The sequence below is a fragment of the Mytilus trossulus genome, chromosome 11, assembly GCF_036588685.1.
Source record: "Mytilus trossulus isolate FHL-02 chromosome 11, PNRI_Mtr1.1.1.hap1, whole genome shotgun sequence".
Taxonomy (NCBI): Eukaryota; Metazoa; Mollusca; class Bivalvia; order Mytilida; family Mytilidae; genus Mytilus; species Mytilus trossulus.
In genome coordinates, this window is record NC_086383.1 from 61,021,473 (window position 1) to 61,035,074 (window position 13,602).

Consider the following 13,602-nt stretch of genomic DNA (forward strand, 5'->3'; position numbering starts at 1 on the left):
GAATGGACAAAGTGTTTTAACTGGCAATATAAATTGATTCAATCTGAACCTGAAAAAAGTTCAAATAAGAGTAAAAATGAGTCAAGTTGATCTTTAATATCAAATAAATATAAACAAACACCACGCGTGCAATCATACATTATAAACAGAAAACTCAGATGACCATGTCTTAAAATCAAACGAGTGATACAAAAAATAACACAGAAATTTAAAGTTTGAGCAACACGAACCCAATGAAAAACAGATAGTGCCCTGTAAGAATCAGGAGTTCACACTTCAATGTTGTTTTTTTTTATTACATTTTAGATAACACTGAAATTTCTACCAAAATAAAAAGAATTCTTTTATATTTGAAATCCAACAAATGAAAGTCTTTATTGTTCTGTTATTGTAGCAGAAAAAAAATCGGTATATGACTGACTATCTTGCTTTGTGTTTGCTACATGTAGCTATACAATATTAGAAAAAATAAGCCTTTGGTCATACTAAACGTTTGGTAGATTTTGTCAAGCTAAAAAAAATATTGACGAACAAACTGTGATACTGTATCGCATGTGACAGAATTCTTCCAAAAATTATCATCAATAAGTTAAGTCGGTTAACATTGTACGCAAGAGAACGATGAAACTACTTAGAAAATGGATAGATTAGAAACCAATTTTATCTGTTTAGATCATAAACCTATTCTATGGTATCATAAAGTACCATTTTTTCATCGTTGCTCATGATAAATCGGAAATTAATTTTGCAAAAATAAATGCACAAAATAAAAGAAATAGATACTCTGCATCGTCCTTGATAATAGTTCGAATAGTTGGCTCGTCCTGTAGATATTCATGCAGCCAGAACTGCATATGTTAGGTAGGAACATCTTTACATGTATCAAAAAAAATCGTCCATATGCTAGGAAGGGATATCAGGTTACATTTTGTCAAGCACCAGGAGAAGAGTGAAGTAGTAAATAGCAGCAAACTTAAATCGACGTCAAAGTGTATGATTTCAACGTTACGTTGAATTTTACGTTAGAACACATTTCATGTGTTACCAAAATTGAAATTTCTAAACTAATTTTTCACCGATCGTTTTCAAATTTTTTACATTCTGTTGGCATTAGTATTTTCTGTTTAATTAATTAAAAATCTGATAATTCATTATTTTTGCCATAAGGGTCGTTTTTGCTTGTCGGGCGTCATATGTAAACAATTGGTAAATTTCATTACTCTGAACAAATAATTTTCCTTTCAGATTTCTCTTTTGATAATGGTTCAAAAAATAAGACTAAACTTGCTTTTTACCCCCATATTCTATTGTTAGGGATGTCAGCCCTATTGGTTGGTAGTCCGGGTTATCTGACATTATTAAGCTAGAAACTTTAATGATGATTATGGCCCATTTTGGTACAATTTGTCTCAGTAGTTTCAGAGGAGCAGATTTTTGTAAAAGATTATAAAAATTTACTAAAAAAAGTCTAAAATTTACTAGGAAGGACAATTACTCCTTCAGGGGTCAATTGACCATTTTAGATCTTTATCTGATGATCATTTCCATTGCTGTCCAGATGTGCTTTAAATGCATTAGTGTCAGAGCTATAAGCCAAAAACTGCATATGACTCCATGTTCTATGTTAAGCCTAGTAGTCATCTTGGTTGACGAGCAGGATCATCAAATACTTTTCCCAAACTTTATACTCTAGGGATGATTTAGTATAAGTTTGGTTCAATTTGGCCCGGCAGTTTCAGAGAAAAAGATGTTTGTAAAAACTTACAAAAATTAACGAAAAAGTGTGAACAGTTGACTTCAAAGGACAATCACTCTTTATGGGATCGATTGACCATTTTGGTCGTTTCGATTTATTTGTCGATCTTACTTTGCTGTAATTTTTTTTGCTGTTTGCTATTTATCTCTATTTATAACAATATATAATTTCAGGACAGATATATCTTGTTTTGATCAACCTTTTAATCCCTATCATATTTGCTTTAAATGCTTTAGTTTCAGAGCTATAAGTAAAAAACTGCATTTTAAACCATGTTCTACTTTTAGTCATGGCGGTAATCTTGTTTGAAGGGCGGGGACACCAGATACATTTTTGTGAACTTAATATCCTAAAGATGATTTAAATTTGTTATTCTCATCGGATTTTGTCTAATGCTAAGTCCGTTTCTGTGTGTGTTACATTTTAATGTTGTGTGGTTGTTTTTCTCTTGTATTTAATGCGTTTCCTGGGTTTTAGTTTCTTACTCCGATTTAGTTTTTTGTCCATCGATTTACGAGTTTTGAACAGCAGTATACTACTGTTGCCTTTATTAGTTCAATTTGGCCAAGTAATTTCAAAGGAGAAGATTTTTGTAATTTTTTTTATGAAAAGTCATGTTAAGTTGACTTTAAAGGGCAATGAATCTTTATGGGGTCAATTGACCATTTTGATCATGTTGACTTTTTTGTTGATCTTACTTTGCTCAACAAAGTTGCTGTTTACAGTTTATTTGTTTCTATTATAATATTCAAGATAATAACCAGAAAAGGAAACATTTTCTTAAAATTAACACTTCTGAGACAACTACCCCTGAACAAGTTGTCTGATGCGTCTAACAAGTTCTGGGCAGATTGGGGGATGCCGCTTACAAGTTTAACCACTCCACAAACATTTTCATCCCGGGGAGCCTGTAATTCAGTTGTTGTCGTTTATTCATGTGTTATATTTTTGTTTTTCGTTAATTATTTGTACATATGTTAGGCAATTAGTTTTCTGGTTTGAATTGTTTAACATTTGTCATTTCGGGGCCTTCTATTACTGACTTTGCAGTATGGACTTTGCTCTCTGTTGAAGGACGCACGGTGACCTATAGTTATTAATTTCTGTGTCTTTTGGGGCAGTTATACATTTATTTCAGCAAGACATAGTATATGAAAAGTCATAAACAATTAATATCTGTTAAAGAGCAGTTTCGAACGCATAACTTGAAACTTGTAAAAGAAATAATAATTAATGTATACTTTTGGAATGTTTTTGACCAAGTTTTTATGTTGATTCAAGGGAATTTGATTAGAGTGTGTATACAACGTACATTTTTCATGTCTGTTTTACATCCGCTTCCAAGAAGCAGTCCAGTTACTTCTAGGTGTCCTCCAAATGCTGCCCTCATTAATGCTGTCCATCCAGTACCCTGGAGGAAAACAAATAACTGTCTTATAAACCGGATATTATTTTGCAAAACATATAAGCAAAAGATATACCACAACAGTGGTCAAAACTGTATACCATGAACAGTCACGTCAACTTAATTTGTCTCATTAACAGCAAGATTAAGTGCAAATTAAGTTAATAATAAATTGGGTGGGAAAAATGATTTAAATGAACATAAAAAAGGTATATATTCTTATTCAGGATAGAAATATAATTAAAATATTACCTCAATTTCTAAAAACTATTTAACCTGTCTGATTAGAAATATAGATTTGTGTTGATTATGAGCATTTTGAACGGCAAAATAATATAGCATACCATTTGGATATCTTTTTTACATCCCTTGTTGAGAAGCAATTGAGTTACCTCCAGATGTCCTCCATATGCACCCAACATTAATGCTGTCCATCCAACATCCTTAAATAATACAACTGACATCAAAACTTGTCTGGTAAACTATCTAATTTTGTGTTATAGATATGTGCAAAATATACTAAAAAAATGAACAATGGTCAAACCTGAACAGAATGATCAGTATATATTCAACACAAACAACAAATGAACAATATATTTTGGTGTTAGATATATAAAATTCCAGCAGTTCTCTAAATGTATAAAGATTAAAAAAAGTGTGAAATATTCTATTGTTTCACCTACTAGAACATTGTATGTGTTGATACATCAAAACACAATGTCTGCGAAACCGAAAAGGAATTAGTGTATACCAACTCAAAAATCAGGACCATTTGTGGTTAGTTGTTGTATTTGTATGTCTATTGACTATGAGTAGGGATGTGTTTCTGGTTGTGGTGGTTCCTTGCACTATCAAATATTCTATATATAAGTAACATTTAGTACTTTGATGACGGATATATTTAACTTAGTGTTGTACTCTTAATTACATGTTATGTGGTGTGCTTCCTGAACAAATTGTTTTTTTTTAAACTGTTAAGAATTTGATATCAACTGTTTTCGCTGACCTTGTCCAAGTGAGCTTTTTGATCACTAGGTGTCCGTCATTCATCGTGTTCCGTTTACTTTTACAAAAAAATCTTCTCCTCAGAAACTACAGGACCAAATTTATTCAAATCAGCCACAATCAAAAGCAGTTAGACAAAATCTGACATGAGAGCGAGGTATTTATCAGGTTAATATCAATCCGCCCTAACAATTTAAGATGAATCAGACATGTAATTGCGTTGCTACACCTGAATAAGAAATTCTAATGAATTTTACAATTTTATGTTAATACTTTTTTAGATAAAAGTTTTTGGTCAATATAAATTTTGCTGTGTTGAAGTCCAATCAACCTGAAACTAATTACACATGTTCCCTATGATATGATCTTTTTATTATAAATGTCAAATTAGAGTTTCGCTGTCCATTGAACATAGAAATTGATATTGCGAGTGGGGCATCTGTCTATTAATGACACATTCTTTTTGTCTTATAGCTTAAACCTAATCATAGTTCGAAAAAAAAACTTAAATAAACAAAAACAATCAGAAAGACAAGATCAACAATTCAGACAAATGACAAAAATTTAACGTTGCATCACTGTTTTACTCTGCTGTATCTTGATGTAACTTATTGATATGTGATTGATACTGTACATAAAGACGTACCTCAAAATGATTTTGCTTAGTAGTATTCAAGTATATCAGTTTCGAATGGGATTATTGTACTCACATCTTGATAATTTATGTCTACCCCGTTCTGGAGGCATATTGATAAGACTTCAATATTTCCTGATTTTGCAGCTGAATGAAATTTCTGTAATTAAAACATCAATTTTACAGGTAATATATTGTTATAAAAAATGACATTACTTTTAAAAAGGTAGAAATTAAATGCTTCCCTGTAAGACATGGAGTGTAGCAATTAGAGGATCATACTCTTAAATAACATTCATGAAGAAATAAATATTCAAAAAGAAAATAGATGTTAGAATGTAAACATTCTTTTTTTATAAATATTGACTAAAACGTTCTACTTTTGATGTAAACATTTCAACAAAACGAAAAGACTATAACCCAATTTATTTACGCGAGCTATTTATTTTCCTGACTTTCTTTGCGAATATTTTAAATTGTCCTCTTTAGATTACATTAAGTAAATTAGAAAATAGCTAAATTAAAAAGCCGCGAAGTGACTCTAAAAAGGGTTAAACGCGAAATTAAGTATCAGCTGTTCGAAATTCATAAATCGATAGAGAAAAAATGAATCAGGGTTGACAAACAAAAAGTAAAAGAAACGAATCAAATATAAGAGAAATACGTCAAAACAGAAACACAACATTAAAATGTAACATACACAGAAACGAACTATAATATAACAATGGCAATTTTCCTGACTTGTTACAGGGCATTTTAAGAGAAAAAAAATGGTGAGTTGAACCTGGTTTTGTGACACATGTGACATGTCAAACCTTTCGTGTTAATGTCAATATCATGAGAGTTCAATTCGTTGATCATGAATTTGACAAGTTATGCCCCTATTTTATTATATATTCTCCCTGGATGTATAATAATTGATATACAGGGATACTTAGCCTAAAGCTGTAAGCTAGGTAAATTGTTAAACAGCATTTAGTGCAATAAAGATGATCTAATTGTTTCAAAAAAAAAAAAAGTTATGCCCCTGGTTAGGAAATCAATGTTGGTGTAAGCTACATAGATTGATTTTGACAATCTTTACACCAATATATGCAGTATTAAGATTTTCTGTATCGTTTAAGCTTTTCGCGATGTAAGACATTTGATACATGGTACTTTCATGTTCGATTTCTAGACATTGGAGTCTAGTGTATTTACTAACAGTGAAAGCCACACACTTTAAACTGTATACCCTATACATCATTCCCCTCGATGTTTGCCTGTATTGGTTAAGTAGTAGAAGGAGATGATCATTTAAAAAGTTCAGGACGCCAAATGTGACGGCAAAACTCATAAAGCCGTTAGGGCCAGGAGAGCAGAATACAGCAGATGCAAATGTCATGTAGCTCATGTCAATATCTTTCTTATAAACGCCACCCATGAAGTACACTGTTTCTTTGTTTCAGTCTTGTTTGATTTGTTTTAGAAGTGTGATCCTCAAATTTCTATTTGTGTAGTATGTGTAAAATTCTAAAATATCTCATATTATCACATACTTGGATTTTCTGAAGAAAATGGAAAGATGACAATTGGACTTTAAAAAAATTAATGTAAATCTTACCTTATTCCAAATTTCCATTATTTTTGTAACCTAAAAATCAAAAAATAGGTTATTTATATATATTCTGTAGAGTTGTAACTGTTACTGCTAATTGGAAATACAAAATCCTTATGGACTTACGTATTTACCTTATATTCTCAAATATTAATCATAATCCATAAATACAGGCATTAAAAAAGACTTAATTACACTTTTTATCACTTTGAGATATAAATCTAGAGGCAAATAGATGGCTGTATCGCTCATCTTGTGAATAAAAGTCGCCAGTTAGCTCATGGAAATTTACTATAATAGTTATTCTTGTATAGATAAATTTTCGATGTACATGTCTAACTTAGTTCTTCTATAATATTATTGTAGGATAAAAAAAAACTGCAAAAAAGTAATCAAATAAAAATTTGGTGACCATTAACCCCATAACTGGTGGTCAATCTATCAGAGGAACGACTTCACTTAAAACATTTTTACCCTGACTTCTTTAGTTTTCAAAATAACAGAGAAATGTTTTGTTTAAAACACAACTTTATAATTCAGCAGCAATAACTAAAAAAAAAAACAGATTTGCCCGAAAATCTAGGAATGTAAATTGATCTTGTCATTTTAATATCTAAAAAAATATATTATTTGAGCAATAGGTAAAACTTAAAGATATATACTTAAAATGTACATATATTTGACTAGTATTTATTGCACAGTACTTCTTTTACAAATGCAGCAAGGTGAAAATAACTTTAAATAAACTTTAATAATCTTTCACGTTTGATCCGTGCCAATTGGCAAACTATTGCCAAACACCCTAAATTATCCAAGATCTTTCCCAATCCTCCTGTCTTAGCTTTTCGGAGACCAGCAAGTCTGAAAGACTTATTTGTTAGAGCTGACGTCTCCTCAAATAAAAGCTGTTCAATTGCAGGAAGGTGCAAGTCATGTGGTAACAGACGTTGCCTGACTTGTCAACAAATACTGAATACTCAAACATTCACTTGCCACTCGACTGGGTCTGTGTACACTATATATTGCAATGTAACTTCAAAACCCAGAATGTTGTATACCTCCTTCAGTGTCGATGTGGCATGCAGTATGTTGGCGAGACAGAGCAGCCATTTAACAAACGCATGAATGGTCATCGAAGTGACTACACTTGCAAGCCCGACCTACCCGTAAGTCGTCATTTGAGATCACCTGGACACACACAAGCTGATCTCAAAAACCTTACCATCACGATCATAGACCACAACGAGTGTTGGTCGAAGGTCGACAGAGTCGCTCGGGAAAGATTTTAGATAAGAAAGTTACGGACAGTCTCCCCAGAGGGCATAAATGAAAAAACATAGAACGAGTCCCTCATTTTCCTGTGACCACCTGTTTCAAACAACGCCGGATTTAGTACTGGCTTTACAGTTCCAAATTATTTTTTAAAAATAACAGTTTAAATTACAGGTTTTCATTGATTCGGAATGATGTATAAGTACGTTGCCACGTTCAATTATTTTACCTCATTATACAAAACTTTTTTTTCAATCACTATTAGACTGCTATTCGTTTGGAAGGCTTTAATATGTAAGTTCTGTTGTAATTGCCCTGCCGTTGTCTAATTTATACCATCCTGGATCGGTTAGGACATATTTGATTTTATTGATTTTTTTGTTTGAGGACTGCCCTCAATGCAGTTATTACATCTCAACTGTCACATCCTTTAGAAATCTAGAGTTGTGCCATTTCACATTGTAAATAACTTTTTTTATTTTTGGCATATTTCTGTAGTCTGCGGTGTGTTTGGAAATTTTAAAATTATTCCAGCGTTCGCTTAAATTGTATAAATCAAGATTTTGATAGAGTCTCAATTTGAATTGACATGATTCATTTGACATCGTGCTATTATTGAAGAAGGATATCTGTTATCCGAAATATCTAATATTTGTATATTTTATAGTTATTTTATGGTGATGTTGTACCCTTTTTGACTTGTTATATATTGTATTTTGTAGTGTACAGAATCATATTACATGATCCATCGCCCTGTAAGATTGATCGTTGACTATTTATTCAGTCATTTTATATATATATATATATATATATATAGGAAGATGTGGTGTGAGTGCTAATGAGACAACTCTCTATCCAAGTAACAATTAAAAAAGGAAACCATTATAGGTTAAAGTAAGGCCTTCAACACGGAGCCTTGGCTCACACCGAACAACAAGCTATAAAGGGCCCCAAAATTACAAGTGTAAAACCATTCAAACGGGAAAACCAAACGTTTTAATGGATCCAAACCTTCTCCCTTTTTCTGAAACAATAGCATAACATCACAACATAGAGAAAACACACGATAAAATATCCATTGGCAGACTTAACTCAATCAAAAAAATGTATACATTTCATGTGTAAGACTTTTTATGTTGATATATATATATATATATGCATAAAAAGTCTTACACATGAACTGTATACTCTAAACATTTCATTAAAGACCTAGGCCAGTTGTTCAAACCCAAGATGGGGGAAAACACCCCAACCACTTTTATTAATTGTCTGAGTTGTCATTATAAATGATCCCAGATGAAAATTTTTTTTGAAAGTGATTGAAAAGAGTTGATTATATAAACTGTCAGAATTGAAATTAAAGATGGTCCGAATTGTTTTTAATGACGGTCCAAGTTGACCTATCGACGGTCCGACCGACATTAAAGTTAGTCTGAGTTAATTTTATAAACGGTCCAGGTTCACTTATTAGTCCATACGATGAGTTGCTCGAACCAAGTTGTCGTTCATTCAAAGAGTTCTCGAAAAGTTTTGGTCCGAAGGCTATGTGGACTACATTGTTGGTATTTTGCACTAGAGATATTAGTGAGGATCAGTATATTTTCTTCAAAGTTACGATAGAAAAAAATATTTCTAAAACTCTTCTTTAAAAAAGAAAAAAAAAGGCAATCCCAGAACTACTATCAAATCCATGGTTAAATAAAAACACAAATTTATGTTCGGTTCCACCAAAATTTTTAAAGAATAAAAAATCTTCTTCCATTTTACAACCATGGTAAATATGTGATTTTACCACTGGTAAGGGTTGATAATTACATGCGTATATTTCGATATGTTTTGGAAAAACAAATGGAACCTGTGACGATCTGTGATGTGGTCAAATAAAAAACACAACGGGATATCTAAAATGCATTTAATATTTATACATATTTCTATTGCGTTGTTGAAAAATCATCATGTTTATATGGAATATCTGTATGTACGTTTGACCAAATCTTTGATTTAAATTCAACAATCGTTACTGGAAACTTAATTGTTTTCGTCCTGGAGGTGCAAAACCTAATGTAGATAACAACCAATGCAACTCGTTTTCTTTTTTTTTCTTGGCATTTTTATAAAGAGATATGTCCAGATAAACATGATAAATATGCAGTCGAAGGGGTGGATTCATGGGGCCCCATTTAATAACCAACAAATTATCTCCCCTTATTTAGTTTTGCCTAAAATCGCCCCAAAATAAGTCTATTTGCTCATTTAGACGGAATATATTATGTTTTCTGCAATAAATTACGCTGCCTCTTTAAAATAAGGATTTAACTCTGAGTCTTAACTGTTTCATATGCTTTACATGAGAAATAGTTAATTTTTAAAACGTAAAATGTAATCATTACCAGTTTTACTTCTTTTCCCTTTTAAAGAAACGAATGATTTGTGCAGAAATGTAACTGTAGTATAATGAAAGAAAACACTAATTTGTGTCTTGTTCACCTGACTGGATCATTGAAATATTATAATCGATGATACCTATGCGTGTAAAATAAATAAGGAAGTAATGTGTACTTTTCAAATGGACCTTTAAATACTTTTAGCTTTGTTTAAAAGACATTTGAAATCGTTTAACGGAACGATTACCACGCACGAATAGAAAAATCCGTGTGGCTTGGTCATTATTAGTTTATTTTAAATGAATAAATATGTTTCTCTAATTCTATCGTAACTTATCCCTTTTCTAGTATAAAACAAACTAATCAACGTGTGGTTGCCGATGATCTCAAATGATATTTGAATGATTTTAAGGTTCATGAGCTTTTAACTAACTATATGAATCATATATGTTATTGAAATTGACAGCTTCATGTTATGTGAAAGGCGCTCGAAGGGGATTTTGGTTTAACAAAAAAAGAATTTCTGTTTTCATCATGAGAGAAACAGATTCTTAAGAAGTTACTCATGGTTTATCAGATTTACCCAATCTTGAAAGTTAAATTATGAATTTTAAAGTCATCGCTAAGGTTGGGACCTAAACATTGGTAAATTAACTATCTCGATTGGATAAATTCGATAATCCACTTTTATAAATGTAAGAATCAATATGAATCTTACAAAACAAGTGTGTATTAAGAAGATGTTTTACTATGGATTGAATATAGTAAAATATAATTACTTGAAAAGTTGTCATTTTGACAACTAAGTATTTTTTGCAGAAGTCGTGAATACTATCTGAGACATAAAAATGTTGGCGGAAGTCCAAGATACTATAAAGTATTTTTTTAATAGCAAGAACACAAATATGAGGACATGACGCACAAGTATATCCTCCAGAACAGATCCATAGAACAATGTTTAATTATTAAGCGAAAATTGATTAAAAGAATATGCCAACAAGAGTCAAATTGTATTATTATATGTAGTGGAGTCTATGTGGTAGAGTTGTTTAGCGCATGAGTTTCAACCCCGGCCAGAGAAAAATCAAAAAAAAAATCAAACGCAAATTTACAGATCTAACATCGTTTGATATATCAGATAAAATTGACTTAAAATTAAATTTTTGCTATAAGGTGCCTCCTTTGTACTGTAAACCTGCGGTGACGAAAATAATCAAAGCATATATTACGTTTCTCCTTTTAAATCAGTGTCTGAATAATGAATATATTTTGCTAATAGAAATTATTAAAATTACCTTTTATGATTAAAAAGACATGTCCTCTTGGTTTATAAAATATCCTTGTTGTTTTTTTGTCTGATCACACGAACATGACCGATGTTGAAACGCCATTTTTACATACGAGTTCCTGTTATGTTATACAATACCTTTCAATGAAAAGCAATATATGTTTACTAAACCAATTAAGAGGCTGTTAAGGGAAATATTACAAAGGGCTAATACAATATCTATCAATATCTTGTTTTCAAGTGCATATATTTGATTTAAAAGAGAGGAAAAATATATGTTAGTCAGTACCGTAGTTATAAATTTCACAAAAGGTGTCAGCGGTAATCCATGTAAAAGCAAGACAGGCAAGTCCAACAAAAGATGAACTTTAATTTTATATACGTGCTAAACATAATAATATTTTGTTTTTAATTTGCATGGAATACTGACTTTCATGTAATACAAAAGAGGGACGAAAGATACCAAAGGGACAGTCAAACTCATAAATCGAAAATAAACTTACGACGCCATGGCGAAAAATGAAAAAAGACAAAACGACAAACAATAGTACACCTGACACAACATAAAAAACAAAAAAAATAAACAACACGAGCCCCACAAAACCTAGGGTAACCTCAGGTGCACCGGAGGGGTAAGCAGATCCTGCTCCACATGTGGCACCCATCGTGTTGCTTATATGATAACAAATCCGGTAAATAGTCTGATTCGGTAGGTCACATTTATACAAGGGAGGGGGATTGTAGTTACGACGTAAGGAACGTGTCCGATATCATTTATGAAACGGTTATTCCATAACGGTCAACCAACTCGTGATGGCGTCCGTAAAATTTACGAAGGGATTATTTCAACTTCACCATTTGGAACTCTTGGTTAAATAGCTTCCTTGTGAGCAGCATCCCTCTATCAAGAAAATCATGATAGGAAATGCAAGCACGGGAATATCTTATCAATTGGGAGATATATACTCCGTATGCAGTTGCTGCTGGGATGTTACTACTTAGAAATGGATAGTTCACAATTGGAAAGCTAAAATCATCTCTTTTGTCGTAAAGTTTTGTTTTCAACCGACCCTCATTGTCAATTTCTAGATGTAAGTCAAGATATGAGGCCTACTTAACTGTTTCTGTAATATCCTTTATCTCTAGTTCGATGGAATAGATGCGTTCCACATAGTCACCAAATGTTGAATTATTTAGTGACAAAACAGCATCTATATAGCGGAAAGTAGAGTTAAAGAATCTCGCTAACTTCTTATCTTTCTTCCTAAGAAGAAACAAACAATTGTGTTATAAAAAAAATATGAGACTATATCCTTCATAGTCAGCTTTTAGAAATTAAAACCAAAAACTAGAGTCTCGGGATTCATTTTTCTTGCTACAAACCATACGCATAAGATATTCCATTATTGAAGTTGTAATATCTGATTTATCCTTTTATGACGCTATTGAATATGTACATCTTTAGACAGAAGCCCTATACGTCCTACTTTCTAAAAACAATGTAGGACCCTGGCCCCGATACACTGATTCTGAATACATTCATGTCGATACCTCTTTATAAAAACAAATCGCTCCTAGTTTATAGACTTTTAGACTGTTGAAACAATATTTTACAATTATTGTTAGTTCTATATATCATGAAAAGTCCTAATAAAATATGTGAACAGTTTATCTTTTTTATGTTTGTGGCTATAATGTTCGTAATTTTCTGCTATAGGAAGTTCAATTTACAAATGCCTGTACCAAATCAGAAATATGACAGTTGTTGTCTATTCGTTTGATGTGTTTTATTATTTGATTTTGTAATAATAATGATAAATGCCATATCTAATACACATGATACATCGTTTACGCCTTTCATTTAGAGAAACAGATGTGCTGTTCGTAAGATATATTAGTATATGTCTTGAAATAATATCGAATAAATAAAAATAAGTAAATCACATTCATTTTGGGGACCACTAACGCTTGTCCTTTTATAATTCATAACAGTTTAGATATAGTAACAGATGTGACAACATTATTTATGTATGTGCCTGTAATTCAGTGGTTGTCGTTTGTTTATGTGTTACATATTTGTTTTTCGTTCTTTTTTTTATATAAATAAGGCCGTTAGTTTTCTCGTTTGAATTGATTTACATTGTCTTATCGGGGCCTTTTATAGCTGACTATGTGGTATGGGCTTTGCTCATTGTTGAAGGCCGTACGGTGATCTATAGTTGTTAATGTCTGTGTCATTTTGGTCTCTTGTGGACAGTTAT